Here is a 25,549-nt window from a genome sequence, read left to right as displayed (position 1 = left end):
CTGAGCCCAAACTGCTGGGTGACAGACAAGCACAAGTCCCAGAATGTTTAATCTGCATAAAGGGCTTTAAGTTTAAAATGAAATGAAATAAAAACACCATTTAACTGCACAGACAGCTTGCTACCACCTCTGGTGGCCAAGCCAAAAGTATTAGGTAGAGTTAACTTTGGCTGACACCACAGCATATACTGTTTAATTTCCTGATACTTAAAAAATAATTTTTTAAAAATGTCTGTATCTTGAATATATCTGTGTTACTGGGAACAGCTCCGTATTTCTTTAACAACAGCTGGGTTTCTGAATTCACATTTCAAGGATTTTTCTCAAGGCCCATGCCCCAGCACCCACAGCATCTTGGCAAAAGCCCTCCTCCCTTGGACAAATATGCCCCCAGACCTTCCTAGCAGTCTGTTCTCTCGTGGAGTTAGCTGCTTCTCTAGCTGCTGTCCAGGTGGCTGCATTCGGTGGGGCCCTTCAGCTTCTTGGAGAGAACACAGCACCAAGCTACATCTCCAGCAAATTACTAGGAAGTGCATGAGGATATTTGGGTCAAACACATCAAAAGTCAGCACTAATCATCAGACTTCAGCGCTCTAGTGAACCCTGGCTCATGTGACAAAACAACCCTCCCCCCAGATGTTTTACTGTGGAACAGTCAAAGCACAACAGTTTCCTCTAAACAATCTGATCTTAGCTATTGCTTTAAAAAAAAAAACAAACAGACATAGAGATTAATGGTGTGGTCTAGGATACTTGCCTACAGCCCTTATGTGCCTAATGCAGTGCACAGACAGACCCTGGTAGATACATAGTGAAAATAAAAGCACTTGAGGAGAACAAGTTAAGCCATCACTGCAGAGCCAGATGTAGCCCAGGTGTGCTCAAAAGAATCAAGAACAGTATTTCTTATAAAACTTTTACAAGACCTATTAAAGCTTTGTGGTCTTTTGTAGCATTCTGAAAAACACTTTTCTTTAACTGCAAACATATCAAGTAGCACGAGATAAAAGATCACGTTCCTCAAAGAGATGCCTGTGTGGGGCTAAGGAGGATTTGTGTACCAGCATCAAGCATTGCATGAGGCACAGAGCACAGAGCTGGATGAGGAGGCAGACAAGAGGCATTGCAGCTGGGAGAAGAGGTGCAGGACCTGAGATAGAGAAACGAGAGCCTGAGTTTATCGAGGTAAGGTCCAAAGAAAGGCTGCAGCGAAGGAAGAGGAAGGATTGCTGGCAAGAAACTATCAGCTCTCCCAGGAATCTCAAGTGGTTTCAGCCACCAGCACAAGAGAACCACTTCACTGCAGCATCCATTGCACAGGAGACAGCAGATTTCTGAGTGTACACATAATGAGCTGCAAGGAGGCAGAGTGGCACCATGCTTACTCACAAACCAGCCACTTGAATTCCTTTCTGGAACTTCACTTCCTCTTACTGATGATACGCAGAGGCAAAACTCTGGAAGAAAATAACTACATGCAAAAATATCCACTTTGTCGAGTGGAGGCTTCCTCTCTCTGTGTGCATATGACTAAGTAGTTCCCCTCCCATTGTGTCTCTGGGATGCCGATAGTCCCCCAGCACAACCAGCCATCTGATGAAGTTCCAGCCCTGCTCCCGTCCTGCTAAGCACACATACCGAGATCTCTGAACCAGCCTGTGTCCCCATCTTACCCCGATCCAACAGCTCCCTGATGGTTTTTCTTACGTGACTATGTGCCATGCCTTGGGTCCAAAGTTTTGGTGGGGACAAAACAGACCCACTGAGGACAGAAAACAAAGTGCGAGGTCCTGCAGCCTGGCCTGGTGCCCAACGAGATAAGCTGGGGCGAGGATGACGCAGCTGCAGGGCCGGCACCACGACCCGCTGAGGCCAGCTCTGCTCTCCCCGTGCTGCTCCCACCTCCCCAAAGGCAGCAGGGGCTGTGATAAGAGAGGAAAATACCTGAGGTGAAGAGTGAGACATGGACAGTAAAGCTTGAGGGGCACTGTTTCAGATGGCCCCACATGCGACTAAACAACTGCTTCCAGCAGGTAAGAGGAAGGGATAGAAAAGTGACCTTTCCCATTAAGAATTACATATTTGTTTTGTTTTCCTACAAGATATTTTTTCTGGCATTGTGACACATGAAACAATTTGAACTCTCTAAGGAAACTGTTATTAAAGCACTGAACATAACTGTGAGGGTGCGTTTGAAAAACAGAACAATTAGGCAATTCAAAGTTTATCTAACTTAGTCACCGGCACCTTTCAGATTTGTCACAATTCAACACAACACATTTGGGGGACAGTTTAACGATTCCTGTGCAGATGCCCCTGCATTTAGGAAAGAGACCTTTTGAAAACCTGTCATAATAAGTCACACTTCCTGCTCATAACACCAGGGAAAAGAAAGCTTTCTGAGACCATGGCATTTGCTCAAGGCCTAAAAGACCAAACCTGCAGGGCCTTGGTCTGAGCTGAACACTGGCAGAGCAACAGCAGAATATGAGTCCCACGGGGAATGGCATGGTACTTTGTCCTTCACTTTCATCAGAATTCACCATTTCAGATCAACTTCTACCAAGTTCTCCAGGAAAATTTTGCAGAGCCACTGCCAATAGTGAATGCTCTCCAAAAATTCAGCCAAAGAGAAGAGGAAATTCCTTGTTGCATGCCAAGGTCTGAAGGCGGTGTTTCTGCTAGATAACGGGAAAGATGCTCTGTGGCCAGAGTCAGCTCTTCCTAAGCCACCTGCACAGATGTTACAAAGGTGCTCAGAGGGAAAGGACACACATCTCTTTGCTTCTGTCACTTATATCTGCCCAAGGAAGTGGTGGAATCACTGTCCCTGGAAGCGTTCAAGAAGTATATAGATGTGGCACTGAGGAATGTGCTTAGTGGGCATGGTGGGGATGGGCTGGTGGTTGGACTAGATGACCGTAGTGGTCATTTCCAGCACGATTCTGAGCTGTTGCGTGTCCCAGCCCTTCATCATACAAAGAACTGTCACCTCATTGGTGACACAGACACCGGCACCGTGGCCCCAAGTCCAAACCCCACTAAAATCAGTGGGTGCTCTCCTGTTGATAGTAAGGGACTGGCTGAACAGAAAGGCAATTGTTAAAAGGTACAGAAGATGTGGAAAGGAAGCCTGTTTCACTCAGCTAGAAAACCGCATTCTTCTGAGCCACTCTACAGGAACAGGAACGGGGAATTCATTACATTGTTCCTACTGTGAGCATTCTGAAGGGTAGGACTGCTACATTTCATGCAGTTTATGTAAGCCAATCCATCCTGTCTTATCTAAAGACAAATCACCTTTCCACCCTTTTAAAATAAAATGCAGAGAGCCCATTTGAATGTTGTTCAAGGCCACCCAGAACGCAGAGCACCACGTGAAGATGTTATCCTGCTAGGCCTGGAACGTGAGGCATCCCCATCAGGAACTGCATCACGCCACCTGCTAACCTGTCACAGCCATAAACCAGGCTGTAACTGCTGGTGTCAAAAGGACACGGCCTGTGATTTTGCACTCAGAGTAGGAGAGAACAGCGTAGATGTGACTGCACATGACTGAAGCCTGGTGAACAGCCAGCTCTGCAAGTAGGCAGCTATTTTGGTTTAATGAGAGGTGCAAGTACTGTAGGGAATGCTGTGGCAAAAAGTCAAAATGGGAGATGATAACAGCAAAAGAAGCTGGAACAGAGCTGGGATTGCAGGAGCCGAGAGCCGTGACACACAGAGGCTCCCAGCCTACTCCAAGGAAGAGGCTGAAGCCAAAATAAGGGCTTGGTACTGAAGCGGAGCGCAGCAGAGATGTAGGCTGTGCAATGCATGGAGGAAGAAGGTTTGGTACATGGAGGACTGCAGCATACTGCTAAACATCTACACAAAAAAAAGATTTCTTCTGATAATTTTGGGTAGGAAAAAAAAGTCATTTTCATCCCTAGCTATAATACATCTCTTTTCAAAAATAAGATAAAACTCATCTCAGGTCTATGATTTCAGGATTTCCGTAATATCAGGTAATGCAGGATCAGATGCTTCTGACTGAGGTTCGGGAAGGTTCAGGTTGGGGTTCTGCAGCTGAACCACCTAGAAACACCAACTTTAATGTAAGCAACTAGCTGGCTAGAATTCCAGAAACTGCACCCCATCTCCTGGCAAGTTTGAATAAACATGTGAAACAATCTAACAAAAAATCCAAATCCATGGAGACATTGCACCCTGCAGGGAAATGCAAAGGGCTTTAAAACCCCAAATCCAAAGTTAGACCCCAAATAATGAGGATTTACAAGGAAACTTACTGCTTTCATTCCTATTCAATACTGAAAGCCTTTTCCATGCAGGAAAATAATCTATTTACATTTAACTAATGCCAGTTTTGTATATACTAATAGGCTGTGTGTATATAGGAGAGAAGGGAGTATGCTATGCAGCTGTGAGCTTTCTTGCCTAATTACTTGTTTTCTCTTTCTGAGCAAAATAAATACTACAACAAAATTCAACAGGGCATAACAGCACATCTATTAAGGCGGCACATTTTCCATCAGACTCCACTGGTATTTGTCTTAGCCACGCTTAGGCTAAGAAACCCTGTCTGTGGTATCATTCATAAATAGGAGGTGCAAAGACCTGCCCAAATGCATGTTCTAAAGCAAATAAAATAATACCCTGACTTGACATGGAGCAGCATAAGGCAGTGATGCCAGAAAGCCAGTTGAACAGATGGTAAAGTAGTTAAGAAAGAACTACTTCTTCAGCATCTTCAGCATCAAAATATTTTGTCCTGAATACAGGAGCCTGTCACATCTGAGCAACATTTTAGTTTAGAAAAATCTTCAGAAAGATTTTATAGAAAAGCATAGCCTGAAAGCTGTTACTTTCTTAAAAACAACAACACAGCTTATTTCCACCTTCATTTTGGTAGATGAGAAATGTTCCGTGTTCTAAGGATGCCTCTGAAGTTCAAAACGCTTAAAATGCATTAAAACTGTGATTTTAAAACCATTACACCTAATACCCTTGAGTTTAACAACATTCTGAGCACCAGATGAATCACAAAGCTTACAAAATGAAACAAAAGGAAGTTTTCATAATGATTTGCAAACACTGCCCTTCTAAATCACAGACAGCAGCATGGTGTACTCGCTCTAAAAAATGACAGAAATTTCAGGTCCCCAGCTGCCAACTGACAGAAGCTGTGGCTGTTCATATACTTTGGAAACAGGTCCCAGACTTGCTCTTAAGGCAGACTGATTTGTGGATGACTTCCTCACAGAACAATGATCTAAGATAAATTCTTGAAACTCTTACAGATTTTACTTGCAAGTCACCTTTCAGAAGCTGGCTCTGAAGTCACATATATTCTCTGTGGAAGAGAGATGAGCCATTCATATATATAAATTTCTCCACGCATAGGGCTTTGGGAGATAAGTTAACATTCATAAGTAGAAATTAAATATCTTTAATCACCTGTCCACACTCCAGTTTTTTGTTTGCTTGTTTTTTGCAGTAAGCAGCTTTGGTAATAAATCTTTTAACTTTATAACTTAGAAATTAGAAAAGGAAATATTTTCCATCTGTTCAATTTTGCTACAATGATTTATTAACCAAATCTACAGATGCATGCTGTTAGTCTTAGGGGAGTTCAAGTGATACACTGACTATTTAAAATACATTCTTCTATTGCTGCTAACTGGAGACACTTACTAGTTCTGTGTTTTACTTGCAGTAATTATTGCTGGGAGCTGTACATTCATGATTTGTACAGATGAGAGGGAGATACCTGTGTGACTTCAAAACGCAGTCAGCCCTACTGTTGAGAAACTCTGCCTGAAGTGAGGAAGCTCAGCACTGTACAGGACAGCTACTTTGTCCCATACATCCTATTGCACAGAAGAACAGAAGAACAAAGCTTAGCATCATGGCTCATGGGACAGTCTGCCCACAGCTGGCATGTTTAGTTGGCATTGCATCATGCTGGGAGTACACAGCCCATCACTGGGTTTTAAATGTCCCCATGTATTTATTTGTGTCACCAGCAGAATGGTTATTGCTCCATAGAATCTGGAAGCTACACAGTGCCCACCAAAGGCAGAAAACTCATTGTGACAGCTCAAGCCACCTGTGGTGGAGGTGAAGTTGTTTGCCCCAAACCTTCCCCTCTTGGCTCACAGAACCCTAGTTGTTTTGTGAACCTTCAAAAACCCTTTGAAACAAAAGGCTGTGTAGGAGGATGACTTGTTCTTCATTTCCTTCTGCACCAAACCACTGCTTTCTGTTTCTGGTAGTTGGGGTCACCACTGAGCTCAGTGCAAGTACCACAAGCCATCGGTCAGCTGGCAGAAGTACCAGGGTGAGAGAAAACCTCTCACCAAATGTGATTCACTTCTGCTTTATTAATCTTTAGCATATTAATCTTGCAACCAAATATTTTGATTGCAATTTTAAAATGTGTCTGAAATAACAACTTGTGCAGTACGAAACCACCCAAACTGAGATGCAAAATCTTAAACCAGTTGGCAGCAAAAGACTACATTGATATTTCAGTGCCTGAGATAACATTTTACCTGCTCACATCCCACAAAGCCAAAGTCTTAAATCATAGTTTGGTAGGATGAAAAAATGTTATTATTTGGAGCGTAATGTAACTGGTGAATGATATACTGGCTTAACTTTTTAAACACAGAAAAGATTAAAATAAAAATAGGGTTGTTGGGAGCTGCACGTTCCTATGTGACAGTTCTTCAGTGATTTCCAGAGAAGCTCTATGCAATTCATGTAATGATTTCATTTTTCATCAAAAAGCAAGTGAATCTCACTGCTTTCATATGGCACGGACAGCATGATCCATCTGAATTCAGCTGTAGGCTCAGTAGGCAGACACAACAGCAGGAGCCCTTGTTTTGCACTGTATTTGACTGTATTCGTCTATTAGAAAATATCAGATCTTAATCTGCTTGGGAAATTTTCTGCAGGAAGCTAGCAGCTCTGCAGCCAACAACACCATGCCACGGAAACTCTGGTAAAATTTTTCAGTTGTGGAAATATTTGCAAGAATTGAAACAAGAGTGGTTTGCTGAGAGGACGGCTTGCTCTGCAGCACAGAGTTGAGATGTCTTGCTGCAAAGGACCTGAATCCTGCTGCCATCCCTTGCCTGGCCTCCTGTGTGACCTCTGCCCTTCAGAGAAGAGACTGCAACTCTCGCTGTGTTTGCCTTCAGCAGCACTGAGGGATTCTGCATTTGCCCAATTACTAGCATGAGAAGTAAAGAAATAATATTTTGAAAGTTCACAAAGAGGACAGGAAACACTAAGGGCTACTTCTGTGAAATTACCGAGCTGTTGACACAGGCAATAGCAGCTAATTTCACAAGGAAAGGTTAAGTGCACACAAAAGAATTTTTGTAGCACTATGCATTTAAGTGTCACTGAATGCTGAAATTATAATTTGCTGTGAGGTTAAAAACTTAGCAGGAGGATACCATTGATTTTAAGGTGTGTGCCCACTCCTTTTCCCATGTTAGCACAGAACAGCCTAAAACTTGAAGCAAAACAAAATTTTGAAAGCTTTCAGAAATTTTTTAACAATTGAGCTATTCCTATGAAGAAAAAACAAATAATAAAGTTGGTGATGAATAAGGACATTTAGGAAAATGTGAGATGTGTGCTATTCCATATTTCAGAAAGAACACAATATGCTGCATCAGAAAAAGCAGTCATCACCCAAAATACCAGGAAGAAGCAGAAAGAATTCACCTGGATTTGTGGCATTACTTCATTCTGAGCAGAAAGATCTGATCTTAGTTCTGAAGTTCTCATCAGCCAAAGTCTCCAGCGCCTTCCAAGAAAAATTTGCTTGGGTGTCAACTACAGGAATGTTCCTTGATCTGTTTGGACATTAGTGTGCCATTAATCATGATTGCTCTGTAAGGCAATTAATGATGACATGCATTTTTTATTCCCTTACATGGCACAGCTAATAAAAGAACCAAGCTGAAAAATTAGTCATAGCCATTATCTAGGGGAAGATTCCTGAATAATTAGGGTAAGTTACTGTAGAATACACTGATCCATGTATTCAAGATTACTACAAAGCTAATGAAATATGCTGATTTACACATAGAAATAAAAAATGAAAAAAACACCATACAGCTCTACAACAGAAGAGAATTTAGTTGAATATTCTGTTTTCCACGTAACAAAAGCACCTGCACTGATACTCTACCAGGTCCTTGAGTTCAGCTGCTTTGCAGTGTACAAGTCTGTTTCAGAAGATGTTCTGACCATGAGAGATTATGCAGTTGACTCAGCTGTGAAAGCCAACTGGTGGCAGAGACTGCTCTCTTATTCTCCAGCCTTATCTGCCATGACTTGCAAGGCAGAAAACCAAAACCTGCCTTGGCAGTCCTGCTGTGCACAACCCAAAGCGGTGCTCAGTGGTCTGCTCGCATTCTAGCATCAGAAGATACACAGTGCTATCATGTCCTCATGAAAAACACACAGAATAACACCACGTAGACTTAGATAGCTACAATGGGAACATTTATAAATGACAACACAATTATGGCTCACGTCCTGCTAGAAATTCCCATCACAGCTCACTACGTTGCAACATTTGTGAGATGGAATAACTCTGGTAAGGAGTCTGCTTGTCCAGTAACACTGCTATGCTTTTAAAAGCAAGGCAGAGCCTGGGGGCACACTGCCATTAGGTCTGTGCCAGTTGTTTCAGATTTTTGTCATGGAAGTCCAGGCATTCACTTACACTTTTTAAATACCCAGATATTGGTGAGGTCAACTAGACTGATTCCTTCAATAGGCAGGTCACTGTGTAAAGAATGAATTAAGTGATTCTTGTCTTTAGTCTAAAAATAAAGTACTTGCAAGAACAATAACAGTAGTAAATAGGAAGGTTGAGAGAACAGAGGAAAAACTAAGTTTTCACATCATACTATCACTTCAGTTGTGATAACGCCCACTTCCCAAAGGAATACAAAGGTGCATTCAGTGTCTTAAAGAACATCAGGTATAGGACAGGCTTCAGAGTTAAGTTTGTTTTGTAGAAGAGCAAAGTGAGATGTTGAAATTCTCTCACAGCCAGGTACAGCCTGCTATCCAGCCTGCCAGGCAGGTGATCACCTCCAGGAGGACACATCTCCCCACAGCCAAGAAGGGCAAAAGCATACATCTGTGCTGCAGCATCACCAGGATTGGCAAACCTGTACTGCTCATCATTACTCCTTCCAACTTGTATTTATCTACTATGAACTTCTTCCTGTCTCCGGGCTGCCATGTCACCTTCTTCCTCCAGCTCGTATAGGCAGGCAACAGCAAACTGTATTTGTGATCTCTGTGTTCACCTCATTGGCTCACAAGTGAAAGGAGCTGGCACCCAAATACAGCTATTTGTGCTTTCACCTTAAAAAGAAAGTAACTACTGGCCAGTGGGCTCAACAGCAAATAACAGTGTGTTCCATTAAAGAAAATGTAATACCCGAATTGAGCCTTCGGCTCTTGCTCAAATTCTATAGCTTTCTTCTTTTGAAAGAAGACACAGACTTCATACAGAAGACCAAGACAGGAGCTGTTGGGAAGATCTCCACCATATCGTGCCAAGCCGAAGAAAGCTGCTCTCTGATACTGAAAAGAATGATTAAAAATTACAACACCTGAGCTTACGAGAGAAAAAAGGAAAGTCATTCCCTTTCCTTCAAATGAAGAGTGAAGTGCAGCAGCAGCCTAAGCCTTAAGCACAATCAACGCTGCAAAAAATAAATCACAAGATCTATTCAGTGACTCACACCAAGGAGTACTTTCTAGACTGCAAAACCCTGAGGTAGGTAGGTAGAAAAGGAGGAGCATGATAACTGTGGCTCCTTTTGTAATTGCTATTGCTAACAGACTGCAGCAAATGTATTAAAGAGGGTTTGCGGTAAAGAGGATGGACGAAAATGGAAGAGATGAATATTTTATACAGTAAAAATATCATAAAGAGATTTCAGAGGATAGATAAAACATGTAAGCAAAAATGCAACCACGGCCACTTAGAAAATCTAAGAGATATTTGTACCCATCGAACAGTGCCACAGAGATCAGTGGCATTTTTCTCAGACTAAGACAAAAAGGAATATAAGATTTTAGTCCTAAAATTAATAGCTGTGTTTATAAGCTCTTTAAGATGCTGCCTATTTTTACTCAGTGAATCATTGCCTGTCTTTATAAAGTATATTTCATTAATCTTCGCAGCACACACAAATCTCAGCGGGGTTGCTCTGCTTACATACCAAAAATGAAGTTCTAAGCCTAAACTATTTGTCACAGTATCAGACTTGAATAAGAATATATATTTATTGGAAGATGCCATTTTCTCCCATTCTCTTAAGTCAAAACAACTGATTCCTGACAAATTGTTTCCCTCCTTCTTCGCCTCCTCAGAATTAAACAGTAAGACTTATAAAGAGGAGAATTCACTCCTGTACAAAATTGTACAATACTAAAAATTGGCTTCTTCTTCCAACTGAGCTAAGATCCAGTGAGATCAAATAAAGCTTCATCTGCAGAGATACTAGAGTAGTTAACACATCTGTTGTTGTGGTCTTTAAGAACGCGTTCATTGTGATTTGCAACCAACTCAAAAAATCCATTGGTAACAGAGTGCAGACCTACGCTAGGGAAGAGAAGTGTCTGCAAATATCTTCATCTGCTTAATGGAACTAGCAAAATCTCCTTTAAAACGGCCTTCTGAGGATCATTTGCCAGAATTTGGAGCCAGGCTCTCCAAGTGCTTATACAAAATGGGACTTCCACTACGCAAGGAGGCTTGAGCCTCACTTTCACTAGTGAGCAATTGCTTAAATTGCCTCTGTCAACTAATTGTTCACCTTACGGGAATATTCACATGTGAAATGCATTTACCTGCTTTAGTGTTCATAGGATGGCATCTTCAGCTCGCAGACTGCACCTGCACTAACAGATTCACAGGGACATTGTCCCACAACCTTTTTGTGATTTCCCTTTGGAAAATGAGGATGTATTCCAACATCCAAGTGATAAGCTCGGGCACTGCGATTAACAAAGTGCAGAGATCAAAGCCTTGCTGCCTGCCCTCCTCTGTTTCTAGCCCTAACACACCAGGTCTTCCACATTTCAAGTTGTGCCAGGTGAGGTTTAGGTTGGATATCAGGAAAAGCTTCTTTACAGAAAGGGTTGTTAAGCACTGGAATAGGCTCCCCAGGGAGATGGTTGAGTCACCATCCCTGGATGTGTTTAAAAAGCGTCTGGATGTGGTGCTGAGGAACGTGATTTAGCGGAGGGTTGTTAGAGTTAGGGTAGTGTGGTTAGGTCGTGGTTAGACTTGATGCTCCTTAAGGTCTTTTCCAACCTGAGCAATTCCATGATTCTATGATTCGGCTGTTTCTTACACAGAACATACATTTTAACAAAAGTCTAATGTCCAGTATTTCACTCTGCATTTTAATTTCTTCTCCACTCATTGTATGTGAAAACTGGAATAGAAATGGAAATTGAGAACTTGTTTTGAAAATTTAGACCAGAGACCCTGAACAAAAGCACACTCTGTCTTCACCTTGTAAAATATTTCTGGGCTTCTAAATAAGCTTCATACTTTCACACAGCTGGTAAATGTTTGCTCAGAAATATATTCAAATAATTCCCTTGCAAAGGATCTGTAGCATATAGATTTGAGCTTCATTTTGGAAGGTTAATTTATGAAGCACATACAGAGGTTTTTAAAAACTACCTTTCTTATTTATTCTAAAATTTCCAATTACCAGTTTGTTTTGTTAAGGATGTCTCAGAGAGGTCACTGAAGAAATAACATATTTCTCTATCCCCTTTCCCAACTAAGTTCATGGAGCACAAATTCACTTATTTCACTCCGCTTCCCGAAAAAGCCTAGTGTCCTGGTATTATTCAGCCTACAATCTGCTAATGAGCAAGAATAAAATATTAGCAACTTTAACTAAAAGCAGTATAAAGCATGGAAGTGCTGTGCAGTCACGTTGCACTGTTATTTTTAGACAATCTGTTTTCAGTGGAGACCACCACAAAAGGCTTACTAGCAGAGCATGGCTCATACCTGTGCTGCTCACATTGGCAGCCACTCTGAACTTTGAACACTTACAGCATACAGGAAAAGAGATGTGATCCCCACGAGAGCTGAAGGCAAACAGCATCCCAAAAAAGGAAAACAATATGCTGACTCCATCAAAGTTTTTCACTTTGTCTTTTCACTGACAAACAAATATTTTACAGCTGGAGAACTGCATTTGCCAAAGCAACAAACATACTGCAACCTGCTAGATGTCATGTTAGCCTGTTTGTGAAAGAGTTTGGTCCTGGGCTTCACACATCTAACATATGCATGGACAGAAGCAAATATTTAATGTACAAAGAGCACAGAATAATTATCCAAAACTTACTTTTCCTTCCACAGGATTAGCTGGATTTGGGGGGTGACTTGCTTTGGGTTTTTTTTTTAATAGCAGGTTGTGGCCAAGCCTACTGGAACACACCACAACTGAGGGTTGCCTCAGTGGCATTAGAAGTGATTGCTGACCTTACAGAAGCTTCAGAATGTCAGTTTTGACTGCTAGATTCCAACACTGCCCATTTTAACCGTGTTCACCTGGAACCTTTTCTTTCAGTTCATTGTGCAACTTAGATTTTTTCACCAATCATCAGATGTCATAGGGATGGCTCTTTCGAATACTGCCATCATTTGGCAAATTCCAATCTCCTTCACAGCTTTTTGCTTTTCTTCTCCACCTCTAGAACAAGCTAATAGTAGTCAAAGCTTGGGCAGGCTAGCTTCAGTCTAAGCAGTCTGACAGTTGTACAAGAGTTGTACAAGTCTGTCTCGTCACTGTACCTTGGTGAGAAAAAGCTTCTGCTTGAGACAAATTTGCCCATCCATCACTTGAAAAGACATGAATTCTGCCAGTAGGTAGAAGGAAATCCTTGAGGTACACCCAGAAAAAATGATGCTGGAGGCTTGAAGTATTTAGATCAGGTCACTGGAGATACAAAAAAACTAGGATGTCTTCAACACCTGAACATCTGCAGCTGCTCAGTTTACTTCCAGGCATTGCTTGGTTGTGTGAACAGCGGTGACACTCTGTGCTCTACAGATTCCAGTACTAGGGCCGCTGAATGATTACTGCTCATCTGTGAAGCCAAACCCACCTGGCAAAGAACATTCATTGCTTTGGACAGAGCAGAGACAGGATAGTGAGATACGGATTGATAACAGACTTCCCAAAGTCTCTGGCAGACTGGGAGGACTCAAATAGACCTGCTTCCTAGAACACAAGTCTAGGGATGACTACGGTAAAAAACAGAGGAGTCAGTTTGACTTCTGAGACAAGCAAACTGGTGGAAGATATGACTAAAACAGATTATCACAAGCATGATAGCTATAACACATTTCACTGTAGAAAAAGTGAATGTATTGTTTGCCATAGCTTTCACTGATAAGGTCTCCCAGCTCTCTCCATGGATCAAGAAAGGAAAGGTCTACCAGCAGCATATAAGGGATTACTTAAATGATCTTGACCTACACAGACAGGCCGATGGGACCAAAAGGCCACAGCCAAAAATGCAAGAGTGCTGAGAGCTGACTGATAACACTGCAAGGTTGCTCTCAGTCCCCTACGACTGAATAAAGACAAAAGGATGATTCGGGACAGCACAGTCAGACAATTTTACTTTGGTTATAGGGTCGTCTGATAGCATATTCTGGGCACGTAGAAGAGGAGGCTAGGCAGAGTCATCATGAATTTACCAACAATAAATCTTTTCTTACTAGCCTGCCTGCCTTCTTCAATGAAACAACTGGCTTTGTGGACAAGAGGAAGAGCAGTGGTTGTTATTTAGGTTGATTTTAGCAACGTTTTCAACTCTGTCTCACACGATATTCTCCTACTCAAGAGCAGCTCTGTTGAAAAGGCCCAAGGGTACAGCAAACATGAAGTTGAGCATGAGCCAGCAGTATGCCTAGCAGCAAGGAAAGCCAGCAACATCTTGGGCTGTTTGAACACGAACATAGTCTGTAGATTGAGGGAAGTGATTATTATCATCTGTTCAAAGCTCATTAGACTACATCCAGATAGATAATACAACCAGCCTCTCCCCACACTCCAACACAGAAATGTCACCAATATACTGGGTCACCTGCCTGTGAGGAGGGCTCAGTACAAATATACTCAGACTTTCAAAAGTGGCTTTTTTTCCCGAAAGCTAATTTCTGAACAATTTTTGTAGAAAGCCAACTGTTTTGTGAAAAGAGAACCTCTTGTGAGTCAGTAATAGTTGACAAGATAGGAAATAAAGGATAAGAATTTAACAGTGGGGCAAGGCAGACAGTGGTGTGCCAGAGATCTATGATAGGACTTGGACTACTCAGTGTATTCATAAATGGTCTGGAAAGTAGATAAATAACAAGATGACATTTTCTGCCAAGATGAATTTCTTCAGGACAGTTGTAACAAAAGCAGCCTGCAGAGTTGCAGAAGTATGTTGCAGTACTGAATCACTCATAAGAAGAAAAAAAGAAAGGATGAAATTCCGTGTCAGCACAGTTTTGCACATGAAAGAAAACAACTCATGCTATACAGAACAAATGAAATTAAACATTTCATCTCAGCAGACAAATTTCTGAGGTTGCTGTCAGTATTCCCCAGTAATGAACACTTATGACAGTGAAAAAGCGAAAACAAACATCCAGTTAAGAAAAACTGAAAAGAGCAAAGGACAAAGTGCTCAGCATCACAGTGTCACTGTCCATGGTGAACAGGCACCATGCAGTGCCACACTACCCAAGGGTAGGTTTTTTCACTCATTTCAAAAAATACACAGAATTAGAAGATGTAAAGGGACAAAGACAGTTGACTTGAATCTTTCCACACGGAGAAAGGCTGATAAGAGGATAAGAGGAAGGGTTACAAAATCATGAACAATCTACCAGAAATTGAGGAGAACCCACAAAATCAATGTGTTACAAACAAGCACAAGTGTTTGATTGACTTGGGGATAATTTCTTTTCCAAGATACTGCCACATCTTCATGGTACCTGCTTTTTGAGGTTGCCAAAACGTAAGTCATACATCAGCTGAGAGTCCCATGAAGTACACATGTGGGAAATTTGGCATGTTTTTATTACAGTATGGAACCCATTGCCACAGGAAGCCGTGCTGACCAAAATTGTGATTGGGGCAAAAAAAGGATTAGATAAGATTCATGAACAGTAGATCCCTCTATTAAACAACACAGGACAAAACCACGGTCTGCTCAGGAAGTTCCTACTGTGAGAGGGATAAAAGAAGGCAGGCTTGGGGAAGGGTCGTTCTGTGTATGCCTTTCTGCAAGCACCTGCTGCTATTCAGTGTCTGTCAACAACAGGGCAAGAAGCAGCTTCCCTTTGAACACATGTGTATTCTTATAGGTCCAGCTCTCCACACCAGGAACTGTAAGTTTGCTTTTTAATTCTTGAACCATTGTCTTTCATTGAGCAAAGAGAGAAAGGAGATGCACTCTAATGGCACAAAGCTCCCAGGAAAGGTATATAGTAACACTGAGAGAAGCTTACATCACATATAAGTCATCTGGATAATTCTTCCTAAAACTTAGCTGCGGGGAAAATAAACAAAGAGCAAACTTTCCCAGATGTGTGTTTTATGAATAATTTTCAGTCAACGTACTTGGCATGCTGAGAAAACACAAAATAATGATTTGGAGACAAAACGTAGATGTGAAATTGCTATGGAAGGAAACAGAAAGAGTTTATTCATAGAACAGTCCCAACTCTTGGAAAGTAGTGCAAAAAATATATGAATACAAATGTTGCACTGGACAACAGTTCCTACTTGAATAGTGAGATTAAGGCTGGGTGTTCAGATTCTCTTAATTTTCCGTAACCGTTACCTAAGTAACATTTTCTGCAGAACCTACAGGGTGGATAATTGCATTTTTGCACCATGCTTCTCAAAAGAGGAGAGGCAAGTTGACTCACAGAATTTTTGCTGGAGAAAAGTTTGCTGTATAAGTACCAAGATCACTCATCTGATTTCTAGCATGCCTATCACTAGAATCTTCTAGACTAAAGGCAAACAACTTCATAGAGACAAAGAGCACTGAATTAAAAAAGAAATTAAAAAAAAATCTGACATGGAAAAAGGCAGATTGAATTTCATTGAATTTCATTCAATCTCACCTTCATGCTTGGTAAGAAACAAAACCTAAGAGGAGAAGGAAGAAAAACAATGGGGTGAGAAAAATAGCAGAAGTGCAAGAGAAAGCAGAATGACAAGCAATGAACAGTACCAATATGAAACATATATATCTATATCTTGGTTATATCTCTATTTTGGCAACCTTGGCTAAATGATGATTAGCATCCATCCTTCCCAGCTCATCTGCTTGTTAAAGATGTCACTTCCCTTGCACTGCCTACAGGGCTTTTTGACAGAAACATCACGGAGAACTCACTGGTGCTGTTTTAACTTTGCATCACTGACATCTTCCCTTCATTTCTGAATCTTCTATTCTTCCAGCTGCATTTCTCTCTTTTTGTTTTTCCTCCTTCTCACTGGGTGAGAATCTCCATCAGTGCCTTCTGCAGATGCTGCCAAGTGAATACAACTGTAACGTCACAGTTTCTCTGTTCTCCTGGCAGGTAGCCCCTTTCCTATGACACATTAGATGGCTTCCTGAATTTGAAAACATTCCCTGGAATAAAATACTTCCTGCAGAATCACGAAGGTCTCCCATAACACGTGCATGGAAAATAAATTTTTACTCATTTTATATAGGTGCACTGTCACACAGCCTTAACACTGGCCAAAAAACAATCAAGGACAATACAAGGGAGAAAATACGTGAAGTCTGAGATATGTCCAGTTAAGTGACGTCTAATTCAACATGTTTAAACAGTACATTAAAGACCTAGCAAATTCAGAAGTGTTGTCAGTCAGAGCGCAGGAAAAATAAACTGGGAAGATTAAAAAGATTTTAAAAGTGGGAAGAACGCAAAGAAGAAATTTCTGTCTAGAAAAAAAACAGAATTCTACAACAAAGAGAGAAAATAAAACAATACAAAAGTATTCGTTGGGAGAATGCTGCTAGGAAAAGCAGAATGGTCCTGGAGTATTGGGAAATAGGAAACAGCATCCCAGCACTCAGCCTGTTACACACCCACAAGAGGCAGAGACTGACCCTTCGCATAGTTAAGTAAAAAGGGTATTGTACAGACCTAAGGTAACTTCTGGAACTTGTAATATAACCTCAGCCTACTGGGAAAAGCCAGGCTTATGGTGAAATTCTGCATTCAGTGGGACCCAGGAGAATATTCAGCCAATGTAAAAATTGTTGCTACTGCTTATGAACTGGTTCTTTGGCAACCTCTGGTGAATGGGGAACTCCATGAGCAATTTCACTCACAGAAACAAATCAGAAATATCCTGGCATACTCCCTGTTGTGCTGTCACTTCCCCAGGCCCCTCTGCATTAGACCAGTTATTTCATCCAACTTCATGGTGGGCCAGGAAGAAGATCAGCCTCAGTTCTATCCCTAGGCACAGCTCCTAGGAAGCCTCTGCTGGGAATGAATTTGTCCTGAGGAGAGATTGCACAAAATTTGCACCATCCAAGCTGACCAGATGGAAGGAAGAGAGAAAAGCTACTAAACTCAGCAACACAAAGTAATAGGAGAATGAAAACTTCATGGAAAAGGAATTACATTAGAAAAGATGAGATGAGAATAAGGAAAATTTAATCAGAGCAGTCAAGAAAATTTCTTGCGCTGCAAAAAAAAAAAAAATTTCTCAAGGGAGAAGCCCACAGTTTGAGTCATTTTAATACCAAAATGGTTTAAAACAGAAAACATGCCTGGAGGACAAGGGACAAAGTGGCACAGTAGGCCTTTGCTAACAGTCACTAATCATTTGTTTCACTTCAGTTCTGTCAGTGTAGCTTTACTGACTCAAAGAGAGTGATCCTGGAGGTCTCAGCCCTGCAGAACACCCCCAAGCAAGCTGTCCATGTAAGGAAGTCAGCGGCACTGCTCAGACAAGCTGAACACATTTCTAAAGACTGGATGTGATGGAGATACAAGTTTTTCAGTCTTCACTGTGGCACTGAGATGTTATCTATTTTCATCCCTGAGGACAGGCGGCCCCTACCTTCATTAATATTATTTGCACTATTCACTCCCAGCTCAGAATTGAGACTTCCGTACTTGTGTATTGTATGGAGTATTTCTACTCTAACCTGTCCATCTTCCTTGAAAAAAAGTTTTTGGACAGTAGCTTCAAGCATATTTGAGGAGACGTTCTCTGCACTAGGAGCAGCTGAGCCAACTCTACAGACTCCTCAACCTCCCCCATCTTCTCCCTCACCCATGTTCCATCCTTTCCCTCTAAGGCTATGGATTTTTCTTTAACAGAACAGAATGGAACATCCATCATCTACACAATATTTTCTTTAGGATATTTGTTTTGTTCCCTGCCTAATCACAAAGCAGTATGCATTTTTAAATCCTCTAAGTAAGATTATTCCAAAAATAATTGAGCCAAGTACAGTTAAACCGCAGGTTTCTTTATTTCACTAGCCTTTAAATTTAATTTCACATCCTGAGGTCCTCTAGTAAAGTTAGGATCATGTCCTTATTATTGTTTAAATTATGTACCTGTAAAAATGAAAAGCAATTGGTTCTCTCACTGCTGCATAGAAAACTCATATAACATTTTTGGAGTTAAGACTCAGAGGAAAATCTTCTAATGAGCACCAGGTAGCTCATTAGCTCCCATTTTCATTGGCAATAACTGAATGGAAGGCTACTGCTTCCAACCAGCTGTAAAAGAAGAGGAAATCTTGGTTTTGACTACTATTTTATAAAGACAGTAACTGCCTTGAAAAAGTTTAGAAGCAAATGATTTTAACAATGATTTGGATATGGATCCTAATGTAATTTTTCTGTTATTTTATCCCATTGACTTCAGCATCACTTCTTGCACTTGGATTAGAGCTTCACTAGTTTTCTTTGGAAGCACACGAATCAGAAGTCATTCACAAAGTAACACTGGCACAAAAATAGTACAGGAGAAGAATCATCCATATGCCTAAGGATATAGTGTTAACCAGCAGTAAAATACACCTTCTGTCATTGCAAAAGCAGAGGGACCCTGCACACATCCTGACACTTTGATTTCAACTTCATCAGGATTGCAGCACAACCATATTAGCAAGTCTGAACATAGGGTTAAGTTTTCAAACCCTTCTTTACTAGCAAAGTCCCCAGCACACAGATATCCAGCTTTTGATTTTGGGAAAGAGTTTATAAACAGATTATAGTTAGCATAGCCATACATGGAAAGTGAAATAGATAATCTTCACAGAAGAGAGACTGAAATGATGCAGGCTTTTCTGTTGTTGGGTTTTGGGTTTGGTTTTTTTTTTTTTTCAAATGAAGATCCAATATTAACACATTCTATCAGAATGCCTAGAAACACAAAAATAGGAGCTGCTGCACTCCTCTTCACATGCTGACCCTTCACTGCCTTCAATTCAAGCCAGTGCACATGCCAGCTGTGGATGACAGGCATAGGCACCTGTGGGACAGCCCCCAGCTCTCAGAGACAGACCTCAGTTGGGGTTTGCACCCTAGAGTTGTTTGTCATGAAGACGCAGGCGTCAAATTAGTCCACCTGCTGCTGGCCTGCTAACACACCCAGTGGAACATCCCTAACACTGCATTCAGACATTTAGATATTTAATTAATACACAAATTGCATCAGCCACAGAGCTATGCCTATGTTTAGGATAAATGCTGAAAATTCTTTGCTATGTGGACAGCTTCTGTGTGTTACTAACCTGACACTGCCACAGCTCAGTAATAAATACGCTTTTAAATGCCCATGAACTTGTTAAAATTGATATCAATTACACCATAACATCACAGAACCACAGCAACAACAAATACACAGGGGCACAGTCCTCCCTCTGTAGTAAGGAAGACTGGCTGGAAGAGCTCTCGTTTCTCCAGCACTGCCATATCTCAAGAAGTGTTGCCCATGGCTGCAAAGTGGTGCCCTATGGAGAACATCACACAAGGAGTAGACAATGTACAAAGGGCTCCGTGCCAGAAATACCATAAAAAACAAGCACAACTGAAAGAGATTTCAAGCCAATTCTGTACATATACACTTGTTTTAAGTTGGATATGGCTACAGAAGCATCTCTTCTATCAAAGGAGATCTTTGTATCATTCAAACTTGCACATTCTTTTCACATGGGCCTGAAGACCCCCGTTTTCTGAATTTTCTTCATCAGAATGTAATGAAATATCTTTTGGATACTTTTTTTTCCAAAAAGAAATGGTTACAACTTAAAAGCACCCTCTCACATCTGAAGTAATAGCTGATTCAGTTCTTTCTTTTTTTTTTCCCCCTCCTTTTAAGCTATTGCAGCAATGAGAATTTCTCTTGAACTCCAAAAACTGAGTTACTGCATGCGAGCTTCCTCTGCTTATAGAGACATTTTCCTTACAAAGTAATTTTATGTTTTTATGCCAAGGGATACAGGACAGGACTTTAGATTCTGCATTCAAAGCATTGAATAATGAATTTCCTAAAGTTAAGTTGCAATAATGATATTCTCCATAGGGTTCTGGCTGTCGCTAGAGTCACCTACTTCCCTTCAAAATATGCTTTTCATTGTTTCACTGCCCTTTTTCCAATTGCTCTGCAGCCAAGTTCTTGGAAAGCAATCACACTTCTTGTTTAGGATTTATAGTTAGTCTTTTGCCAATAAGGACATGCACAAATCACTCCTGTGATCATCCTGCAAAAGCAAGCTAAAAATACAGCAATTTAAAAAGCAGGCACATTTTGCGTGTTATAAGGCATCAGCATGCAGTCCTCAAAAAACCCTGAGATACATGAAAGAACATTGATCCTTCTGGATGATCAAAGGCCATTGGTAAGTTTGTTTTGGAATCCAAGTCTATTTAAAAGGGAAAAAATATATATTGTGTGTTTTAATAGTTGCGAAACCTTTCCCTTTTATCAGGTTTACACTTGAAAGTCTGCGCTTTAGACGTTTAAGTGGGCCCACGTAAATCTAGGGAGACTCAACAACTACAAGTGCAAGACGTTGCACATGGGTCAGGGCAATCCCAGATATGAGAACAGACTGGGAAAAGAATTCACTGAGAGCAGCCCTACAGAGAAGGCCTTGGAGGTTCTGGTGGATGAGAAGCTGGATGTGAGCCAGCATTGTGCGCTTGCAGTCTGAAAGGCCAGCTGCATCCTGGGCTGCATCAAAAGAAGGGTGGCGAGCAGGGCACAGGAGGTGATTGCCCCCCTCTACTCCACCCTTGTGAATCACCACCCACAGCTCAGCACCCGCAGCACGAGAAAGATGTGGAGCTATTGGAGCGGGTTCAAAAGAAAGCCAGGATAATGATCAAAGGGCTGGAGCACCTCACCTATGAAGAAAGGTTGAATGGTCGGACTTGCTTAGCTTGGAGAGAGATGGCTCTGGGGAGCCCTCATTGCAGCCTCCCAGTACTTGCAGGGAGCTTAGGAGCAGGAAGGGGAATAACTTCTTACACAAATTGACAGTGATGGGACAAGGGGGAACGGCTTTAAACTAAAAGAGGTGAGATTTAGATTTGATGTTAGGAAGAAATTGTTCACTTGGAGAGCAGCGAAGCACCGGCACAGGCTGCCCAAAGAAGCTGTGGATACTCCATCTCTGGAGGCACTCAAGGCCAGGTTGGCGGGGCTCTGGGCAACCTGATCTAATGGATGGCAGCCCTACCAACAGGGTGGGTTGGAACTGGATGGGGTTGGAAGGCACCTCAAAGCAAGGCATTCTGTGAGCCAGACTGGTTGTTTTAAGATTAATAATAATGATGACTAATGCAGTTATTGTTAAAACTCCAGAGTAGTGGGAATTGGAGACGTTGTTTGTTTTGTTTCTTCCTGTTTTCTTTTTACACTTTTGTTTTTAAGAATTTGGGTATTTATGAAAGCAGTTGCATGCGAGTTTTAAAACGTATTTCAGCTTGTCTAAGAAAAAATAATGTGCAGAAAACAGGAGATTACATGAAAGAAAACTGATACTATGGCTAGGAAATAACGGATCATGGCAGAGAGTACCTAGAAAATCACCATGCTTTGGCCATGCTTGTCTGACCATATTGTTTGTTCTTCGTACAAACATTGCGGTATAATAATCAGCCTCTTGATTGCTTCTGACTGACGTCTTCCATCAGTTTATTGCTTGTGACAGCAGGGTTAGATTCATGACTGTACTGGTCTGTTCTTCTCTTTGTTAGGACTGTTAAAGTTCCTCTGAAATTTTGGGAGTCCTTGGTCAGTCCATGGCCCTTCCAGAAGCCCCTTGGTTCTGATGAGACCCTCTACCAAATAGTCTTAACACAGGTTAAGTGAATTAGGACTTATTCATGAGCTTGGATCCACTTTTAGCAGCTTGGTTCTCAGACACGATTGCTGAGACTCAGAAACAAGACTAATGAAAAGATTCAGATAAAAGTTTCACCACCTCACAATATGGGGCTCTTATTCAATTTGAAATTACTGCAGTTGTTATTATTTTACTGTTCTTCTTATGAATTTTATCTTCCTTGTTTTCCCTTCTCTGCTTATTCCCTTCTGTAGGCAATCAGAGATGGTCCCAAACACCTATTTGGTTGTGTAATTAAACCAGATACATTTTCTAGTCAGTCCTAACAGGGATTGGCCATCTGTGTAATGGGATTTTACATGAGAAATGATAATCGAGGAAACAGCGTAAATTTATTCATAGTAAATTACAAATGAACTTTGAAGTGCAATAAAACATTTTTTTTCTTGTGCTCAGACTGGTAGATCTCTGAGTACAAGTAACTCACACCTGTACCTCAGAAACACCACATTCTGCAGACAGATGACATTTTCCTGAAATTTATTCTCTGCTTGAAATTATGTAGCGAAATACATTCTGTTGCTCTATAAGATTACTCACGTTTCACATGGCATCAGTTAATGGGTGTGCTTCTCTCTGTAATCATCAGGATCCTGGTGAAAGTATTTGTATAATAGTTATAAAATTTGCTTCCCAGTATTTCAGCTAAAAAAAAAAAAAAAATCACTTTGCATTGGTGATTGCTGCAGTAAAACACAAAGGAACTTACACAGGGAACCACAGAAAAGCCTATTCCATGGCCAAAGCAAATGAGTTGCAAAATTTAAACCAATATTTGCTAAAAAACGTTGGTGGTGGTCACTCAGCCCTACTTCTGAGGCCTTTACAAACATCATTGCTACTGGACTTAACATTGCAGATCTACCTGCATCTTCTTTTGAAATGAATTTTTTTTTTTAATGCCAGCATTGGCTTTGTCTCCCTTTACAGCCATGACAAAACTTGTACTTTTACTAATGTCTGCAGAACAGATCCCATTAGTTTGCTTCTTTTGACATTAAGTATCACATTGCAGGCACCAGCATCCACCTAGCTGAGCTAAGATAGCTTTTGCTTTCAACTCAAAAAGTGGAAACACGTACTTGGCTGTGGCTACGTGTTCACCCAACTACATCTACCCATCGAGCCTGCACAACCTGGAACATACTTTCAGATACCACAATCTTCAGTATATTAATTTGATGTTGCTCTTGGAGAAGATGGACAGTGTATTGAAGATCATCTGTAATGACACTCACATCACTCCTCACAAATTTTAAGAACGTTTTACTCACAGAAGCTTTTACGCAGTAAGTAAAAACTTGTAGGCACACACCTAAGACCTCTGGCTGAGTAACGCTGGGTAGACAGGTCTTCATTAATTCTTTCTTCATTTCAAAGAAATAAAAAAAGAATTACAAAAACCACTTCTTCCATCCCTCAAAAAAAAAAAAAAAAAAAAAAAAAAAAAAAAAGTAAAAGAAGAGTTTAAAGATAAACAAGCATCAGGTCTCAAAAAAGCAGATGGCTGGAACTTCGTACACACTTACAAAAGTTGGAATACAGTTTGCAATACATTCTGATAAAGCTTGGCCATTTGGGAGATAGCTGACAGCTTCTTCAATGCAACTTGAACATAATAATGACGTCACTGTTACCATCTTGCTGAGAGTGGTAGAAAAAGGCCATAAAATCGAGTGGCAGATTTAAAATTGCTTGCAAAATATCGGCCCTCAGAAAACACCACACAATACGTGTAATTAATACCAGTCCTTTACAATATGCCTAGAGTCTTCTGAAATCTAAGGCAGTACTATATTACTGGTAGGAACAATTGTGTCCTAAACAGTATTGACAAGACAGTAATTACCTATGAGAAGGCAGAGTTACAACCCACTGGTCGGCTCATGGAAAAATACCTTTGCCCTTATTATTTATAGCAGAGATTTTTTCTGAAGAATCTCAGGACTTTACTCTTTAGCTAAGCCTCACAAGTTCAACACCCCATGAGTTATATAAACACTGTTATACCTTTTGAACTATTTCTCCCAACGAAGGGATCACTCCAGGGAACACCATTGGAACACTCTCTTTTACAAAGCCAACACTGCTTCACTTGTACATCCCCAGCCTCAAACCTGACACCCACCCCACTGGCGCTCAAGAGTGAAAAAATCCAGGTGCAGGTTTTACTGCATCCAAACACTCAACTAGAAGTGCTTCCAGGGAATAGAAGTTGCAACAAAAGCTGGGAGGGGTGGGGAGAAGACGCTAATTTTAAAGAGCAAAAGATGTGAAAATGAAGGAAAAAAATGGGCTACAGGCGGCAGAAAGCGCTCACCTCTTGGCGGTGATGCTGCAGGCGTCAGACGCTGGTGCGTGGCGCTGCCCGCAGCCGGGGGATGCTGCCGGGCCCAACGGCTGCCCCGCTCCGACCCCCGAGTACGGGCAGCGCCCGGGGACACCCCGCTCCCCCGAGCGGCGGCGGGGAGGAAGCGCCCTTAAGCGGCCGGGCTTCGTTCCGGGGCTCGCGGCTTTTGCGGGAGGCTGTCAGAGGGAGCCCATCGCCGCCGTGCAGCCGCGATCCCGGCGCGTTTTTCAGGTGCGCGGGCGTGCCGGCGGCTCCCGCGGTCCCGGAGCATCTCACGGGCAGAGCCGGGCGCCCGCAGCACCGAGCTCAGCCCCGGCTCCGTGCGGGGCGGGCAGGGGACAGACGGCTCTCAACAATGGGCATGTTTGCGGCAACATGGTATCACCTAATAACGCCGAATAAGGCAATGACTGTACGTTGAAGCGATACGATCCCGCTTGTCTCATCACACAGCGCGGAAAGCTATTTGCAGATTTGCTAAGCCCTTTTGAATGAATGCATCTGCAGCTGACCTTTAACAATAGACGCTGAAATAGCACAATCTGTGGGACCAGATTTGGGGGGGGCAGCGGGAAGGGGGAAGGAAGAGATGGGCGAATATTGTAATCTCCGCAATCTCGCTCGCTTCCTTTCCCAAACCTCCTCGCAGCGGGGGGAAATCGATCTTTTCCTTGGAAGCAAGGCTCCGGTTCCGAGGAGCCTTTTCCA

At 41.8% G+C, this 25,549-nt stretch overlaps 2 protein-coding genes across 2 annotated transcripts in view; both read right to left on the bottom strand.

Moving 5' to 3' along the window:
- Positions 1-25,549, bottom strand: part of INPP5F (inositol polyphosphate-5-phosphatase F) — a 949,391-nt gene that overhangs the window by 294,733 nt on the left and 629,109 nt on the right. The gene's annotated exons all lie outside the window — the stretch shown is intronic.
- Positions 1-25,549, bottom strand: part of GRK5 (G protein-coupled receptor kinase 5) — a 162,475-nt gene that overhangs the window by 136,467 nt on the left and 459 nt on the right. The window lies entirely within an intron of this gene.

This window comes from Lagopus muta, chromosome 5 (assembly GCF_023343835.1).
Source record: "Lagopus muta isolate bLagMut1 chromosome 5, bLagMut1 primary, whole genome shotgun sequence".
In the NCBI taxonomy this organism is placed as follows: Eukaryota; Metazoa; Chordata; class Aves; order Galliformes; family Phasianidae; genus Lagopus; species Lagopus muta.
This window is presented reverse-complemented; position numbering and strand designations above follow the sequence as displayed.